A 6,939-nucleotide genomic window follows, 5' to 3' on the forward strand; every position below is an offset into this window, starting at 1 on the left:
CTTGTAATTATTGGGTAATTATAGGAAGCCTTTGTGAGGAGACTGGGTTTTCCCTTGATGGGGTGGATACTTTCATTGTCAGTCATTCTGGGAATAGCTCAGACCACACAGAAGGAAGTTTTGTGCTGGAGTGAGAAGTGTCCCAGGAAATGAGGCCATGATCTGGAGCATGGAGATGTCTGGTGTGAGCTACTCCTTGCTCAGGTGGGCTGGGAGTGAGGGATGGGCATCAGGTCAGGAACCCTGGGAAGGTCTGGCCTATTCAGAAGTTTTTGGTTTTGTGTTGTTCCTTTGTGGTCCCCCCGCCACCCCCACCCCCCCACTTATGATACTTTCTCCACAATTGCTATAGTCCTTTAGGAAAATCTCAATAAGTCTTTTTAAATGTTCCCACCTGACCTCAGTTTTCACTGTGGCTGATGGAGGCAAAGCTGGTGCAAGGAGATGCAGCTGGAAGCTCAGTGCAGCACCAGCAGGCTGGTGGCCAGGGACATCAGAGTGTCCTTTTGGCCTTGCAGCTCCCCCACCATCTCGGCCCTCTTCAGACTCCCTAACCAGAGGGCGGTTGCCGCTGGCAGCTGGCTGGGCCCACGTGCTCCAGGTCTGCAATGTCCTGCCGTCACCCTGGCCAGTGAGGCTTCAGGCCTAGGACGTCATCACCAGCCCACCTCCTACTCCAAGAGGAAAGGCCCTCCAGCTAAGTGCCCACAGTTCTGTGCCGGCACTACTCTTACAGCCAGATTTTATTCTTTATTTGTGTGTATGTCGGGGGAGGGGGGGGTGATCCTTAATCACTGTTTTAGAGGAGCTCTTTAAACTGTGTAAAAGTATCTACTTGGTACACAGGGAAAAAAGCCCCAAATCCACCCAGCTGTGGTTCTCAAGCAGAGTCCTGGGTTAAAAACTTGGTTCCCAAGGTCCTTTGGTTTGTCTCTTGCCAACTGCTCCCAAACTGTAGGCTCCTCTAATGTCTGCTTGGGGGATCTTAGGGGATAACTGTCAGTGGGGTTGGGTAAGGAGTTAGCCTGAATGTGGAGCCCGTAGGGTGATTTCAGGACTTCGTTGAGCCTGTTTTCCCTAAGGGTCACAAGATGAGATGGTTTTGAGCTGTCACAGGTGCTTCAATCAAAGAAACACTGGAAGCAAATGAGAGAGATAATGAGGGCTCATTTGGGAGTGGATCAGGTGTTGGGAGGCAGTAAAGGTGGCTGAAATCTGGATGGGATGCTGCAAGGTCCCTACTGTGTCACCCTCAGTATTCAGCAAAGTTAAAGAGCATCACACAGTGTTGAGCATGTTTGGAGTTCTTAGGACAGTGCAGAAGGGCTGGAGCTTCACCCTGGGTCTGATCCACACTTGAACCAAGGAGACTGGGACTCAGGAGCACAGAAAGCAGTGGAAGTAGTGGGGAGGCTTTCAAATTCAATTCCTGGAATTTGGGTCCCGTCCAAGTTTCATCAAGATTTCCAGAGAAACACAGAGGCCCCAAGCAATGAAGAGTCCAAGGATATTTCTTGTAGTGGCCTCCAAAATTAGCAGAGGTCTTGGATCACAGAGACCTAGCAGGAAAAAGACGGTACACTTAGGTTATGTGAGGAGCGTTTATAATAAAGGGACTGTGTAATAATACAAAGAGCAGGGCACAGAGATCCTACAAGTTCAGTAATGGGTGGGAGTCACTGCGAGAGCAAGGACAGTGAGAAGCTGCTAAAACTCAGAGGAACAGAAAGAGCTGTGTGGTGAGGGCTACCTGGGGGAACCTGGGAAATTCAGTTGAGAGCTGCAGCCAGCCTCCAGTGACCTCACAGGAAGGGAGCTAGACAAACAAATATCCCAACCTCTTTCTCCATCCTCCCTCCAATCTCCTGTCCACTGTCCAAACTCAGCCAGAAGCCAGAGGATAAAGAAACCTGTCCATCCAGTCAACACAAGTCAACCCCCTGGGGCACAAAACAAGATGAAGATGGGTGGACATTGGGCCTGGGGTGGGGGAGGAAGAGAGAATGGAAGATGTGCTACACAACTCTAGTACGTTAGTTTTCAAGCAGAAACAACAATGAATCTGAAAGGATGCACTTATACTTAATCTCTCCTATTTATCAAGCATTCTGTACCCCAAACTTCACAATATTTTTCTTTACAAAAAAGCTTCTGTTCACCATAACAACTCTAGGGATGGGGGCGGGGCAGATATTGGTATTACAGGTGGGAAAGCCAAGATTCAGAGAGGTTGAGAGGCTGGCCCAAAGTCACAGAGCTGGTAAGCAGCAAGTTTAGTGCTCAAACCCAGAATGCACACAGAGGGAAAGGGAGGCTTTGGGTTGATACCTAAAATCCTATTTTACCACTTCTGATGAGAAAGAAAAAATGTACTTATTTTACTTATCTACTAGCTTAGAGTACCTTCATAAGAGATTGACCATTTCAGTTTTTAACAGAATGCTTTTAGTAATGAATTTACAGAAGACCTGGTATGTCTAACATAGAAGTGACAGGCACTATTAAATGGAACTAAAAGGGCTAGTAAGCATCTTTGGTTTAAGAGGCAATTTGATTTTTTTAATATGAAATTTTATTTCTTTTTTTGGCCACACCCTCTGCAGTGGAAGCACAGTCTTAACCACTGGACCACCAGGGAAGTCCCAAAATTTTAATTTTTGTAAAAGGTAGAAGAATTGCAAATACAAAGTGATTTCTCAATCACGCATACATTCATATTTCTTTCTCATATGAGACCTGCCTCCTGCATCACTCCCTTCACAGGGTCCTCTTAAGGGGACAAAAAGAGGGACCTCCTCATTTCCATTTCCTTTAAAGACAAGCAGGACAGTGTGTAACACTTGAGAAAAGCAAAGTTGTCCTTTGTACCACAGCTGGTCTAGAAAATTGGAATGAGTTGGAAAGTAAATATTAGGGCTGTAGCTGGTAGCATGTTTACTTTTCAGTACATTTCCTTCTGAATCAAAAGAAATTTTACTTTTGAATGAATTGAACAAAGCACCACCTAGTGGTAGCTGAAAATATTTAAAAGTGAAGAGTTCAAGGAACACAAGTTCCTTGTAGAAAATATGGAACGAATTCACTATCAGTTTACTTCACCAGGTAACTTTCAATATTAAAATATTGAAGTGTTTACATAGTTGGGGTTGGGGTGGGGGGCTATAACTGTAAAAAGTCAGGCAGATAAATTCCTGTTGAACCAAGTATCCCTAAATACTCCTTTCTTAATGCAGATGCTGTGTCATGTACACAGCCAATGGCACACAGTCTCTCCTTATGCAGAGAAATACACCCTTCCCACATTTCAGAATTCTCATTTTCAAAACTAGCAGGCTACCTGAATGGGAAGGAAGTCCAAAAGGGAGGGGATATATGTCTATGTATGGCCGATTCATTTCGTTGTACAGTAGAAACTAACACAACATTGTAAAGCAACTATACTCCAATAAAAATTAATTAAAAAAAAAGAACTAGCAGGCTATGATCATCTGCTTCACTAGATGTATCAATGAGCCCAGCAGTGTCCCTTCTCTGTGTAGCCTCCAGTCACCTCCACTCTTCTCAAACCCTGATCCATTCGCCCATCTCTCTGAAGGAGATGCTGTGCCTGTGACTTCACACAGAAGAGGGGAGCCGTCACAGAGGAACTCTCACCTTTCTGCCACTGAAGTGCCACACTTCCCTCCTGAGAGGACAGAAGAGGTGTCTTCTTCCCATCTGAGCTCGAGCCTACTACTTCCATCTGAATCTCGGCATCTCTCTTGGAATGTTCCTCTTTCTGCCATCTCCAGGCACCTCCCTGCAGACTCATCCCCAGCTTCGTTACAGTGGGCTGTCTCTCCCATCCTGGCGGTGGTGGTGGTGGTTTAGTCGCTAAGTCGTGTCCGACTCTTGTGACCCCATAGATTGTAGCCCAGCAGGCTCTTCTGTCCATGGGATTCTCCAGTCAAGAATACTGGAGTGGGCTGCCATTTCCTTCTCCCTCTCTCATCCTACAAGCAGACAAACCTCACATTTATTCAGTGACCGCCTCTATCTATCCTCAGTCCCATTTTCCTTCTTTACAGGTTATCTGCCTTTTCTGTCCCCAATTCTTTATCTGCCATTTGTTCCTTAACCAAATGGAATCCGGGAACTTAAGGCCTCTCCGCAGCATTGACCTCAAGCGGTCATTCCTTCCTTCCAGAAGTGATCTTTGTCCCTTGATTTCTATGGCACTCTCCTGCCTTCCCCCACCACCCTCACCTCCTTGGCTTGCAGATGGCCACCTTCTGGCTCACTGTGTTCACACAGGTCTCTCCCTGTGTCTTCTTCATGTTGGTTTCCCTCTGTGTCCAACTGTTCCCTTTCTACAAGTGATAGAAAAAGAGAAGACTTAGAGACACAGGGAGGGCACGTGAAGCTGAGCCAGAGTAGAGTGATGCAGCTACAAGCCCAGGAAGGCCAAAGAAGGCAGTGATGCCCAAAGCCAGGAGATTAGCATGGAACAGATTCCCCGCTCAGAGCCGCCAGGAGGAACCCACCCTGCTCACACTTTGTTTAAGTGCTGGCCCCCAGAACTGGGACAGAAGACACTTACTGGGTCTTACCCAGTCTATAGTAATTTGTTGTTACTGTTCAGTCACTCAGTCATGTCTGACTCTTTGAGACCCCACGAACTGTAGCACACCAGGCTTCCCTGTCCTTCACCATCTCCTGGAGCTTACTCAAACTCATGTCCATTGAGTCAGTGATGCCATCCAACCATGTCATCCTCTGTTGTCCCTTTCTCCTCCTGCCTTCAATCTTTCCCAGTATCAGGGTCTTTTCTCATGAGTCAGCTCTTTGCATCAGGTGGCCAAAGTATTGGAGCTTCACTTCAGCATTAGTCCTTCCAATGAATATTCAGGGTTGATTTCCTTGGGACTGACTGGTTTGATCTCCTTGCTGTCCAAGGGACTCTCAAGAGTCTTCTCCAACACCATAGTTCAAAAGCATCAATTCTTCAGTGCTCAGCCTTCTTTAGGATCCAACTCTCACATCCATACATGACAACTGGAAAAACTATAGCTATGACTAGACGGACCTTTGTCGGCAAAGTAATGTCTCTGCTTTTTAATACGCTGTCTAGGTTATTCCTTAGAGCAGCCCTATTGCACAACCTGTGTGGCCAGAAGTGCTACATTTACACAAAGAGAAGCTCCTCTGAACTGGCTGAAAACTGTCATACCTGGAATAAAACCTCCAAAAACGAAGCTGAACGCTGGCTTTAGCAGACAAGCAGCAGGCAGGCAGGAGTTACCAGGCAAGCTGGCCCCTGATAACCTGACAACTGGGATCAGCCACCCACAGCAGGGTGGAGGTGCTGGGTGCAGAGCATGCAGAGGTAGTGATGACTGCTGACCTGGGATCCAGGGAAAGGAGACGAAGTCTCTGAGAAGGGGAGAGCTGACCACAAGCATTAAAGTGGCCAGAGGAGACAGAGAACAGAAACTAGCCTGGGCTAGTCAGCTGACAAGATCACACTTTAGGACAATGGAACCAGGTAGCTGCCACTGGTTCCGCTACCCCTGGACACTCAAACTGCACTGCTGTCCCACTGAAGAACTTCTCAGTGGTCCCTTCCTCTTGGCATTATTGCTCAAGAGTTAAAGCCGCAGGCGGTAGCATCTGACTGACCAAGCCCAGGTCCCCAGCTGCCCATGCTAACTCCCAGGAGATGGAAAGAGGTTACCTGTCTGCTTCTGCCTCTGCCATGAGAGGGAGGCCTTTCTCCGCCCAGCCTTATGCAATGGAAGACTAACCCAACACAGAAACAAAGTTTGGATGCTGAGTAGGCAAAGGAGCTAACAAGCAGCCCCCACAGTGAAACTATGCAATCGAAGCATCAGAAACAAAACCAAGTAGGACCTGGAACCAGAAACGCAGAAGCCTGCATCTCACTTTAAATGGTCTGGGAAATGAAGGGAAACTTCATTGATTTAGATAGGAATGGTTGTAAATATGTTTCCATTTCACTGGGCAAGGGCGGACTGAACAATACCTTGTAGGGAGCATTTGAAAGGAAAACTCCAGGTTTGGCGTAATTCCCGATTCCCGGACCGCAGACGCAACTCTTGAGGAGTCGCAGGGGCGGGGAAGCGGCGGGCGACTGTGCGCATGCGCACCGCGAGGCGTGGACTCGGGGTCCACCTGCTGGAGCAGTTTTTCTCCAACTTTTCTCTCGCTAAGCCTTCACTATGTAAGGCTGTCACTGCCCAGCAGTGTGGAGATTAACAAAAGTGGGCCCAGCTGCATAGTCTAGGATGGGTTCCCCAAATAAGAGCGATGGAAGGCCGGTTCATCAAGAAGACAGTTCGTGATGGGGACTGGAAGCTGGGCTTTTTTCCATTTCAGGATTCACAAGACACCTTGGCCCTGGAGCAGAGGATTCCTGAGACTGGGTGCAGAGCTCTTTGTGGTTCTCAGGGGTCTGCACCTCACCTTGATGACCAGGACAGGGTCAGATGCCTGTTAGAAGCTGCAGGGCCCTTCCTGGCTCATCTCCTTCCTCCTCCTTTCTCATGCTCCTCCAGAATCTATCAGCAGAAGAGAGGCTGTTCTCAGCAGGTCTGTTCTCGCTGTTTGTGTGACTCATGGCTTTTTGGCCATGACTTCTCTCTTGCCCAAGACTTGTCTATATACACATAGCCCAGATAAGCTGAGTTTTATCACTGCTCCCTAGATTTCTCCAGCTTCCCTTTTCCTGCTTGAAAGACCAGTACTTCCTCCCACCTGCTTCCACGTGTCACCTTAGGGCTTCCTGGCTCTGTGCCCCACATTTTGGAGACATACCCAGGATGCTATAGAACAAGTTTAGATTGTTGCTAGGGGACTAATTCACTGCTAAACAACGTCAATAAATACCTTTGGAGATAGGCCTCCTTGGCTGTTGGTACCGTAGAATGCCCACCTAATGAT

Source organism: Giraffa tippelskirchi, chromosome 3 (genome assembly GCF_054371585.1).
Source record: "Giraffa tippelskirchi isolate mGirTip1 chromosome 3, T2T-mGirTip1v1.2.pri, whole genome shotgun sequence".
Taxonomy (NCBI): Eukaryota; Metazoa; Chordata; class Mammalia; order Artiodactyla; family Giraffidae; genus Giraffa; species Giraffa tippelskirchi.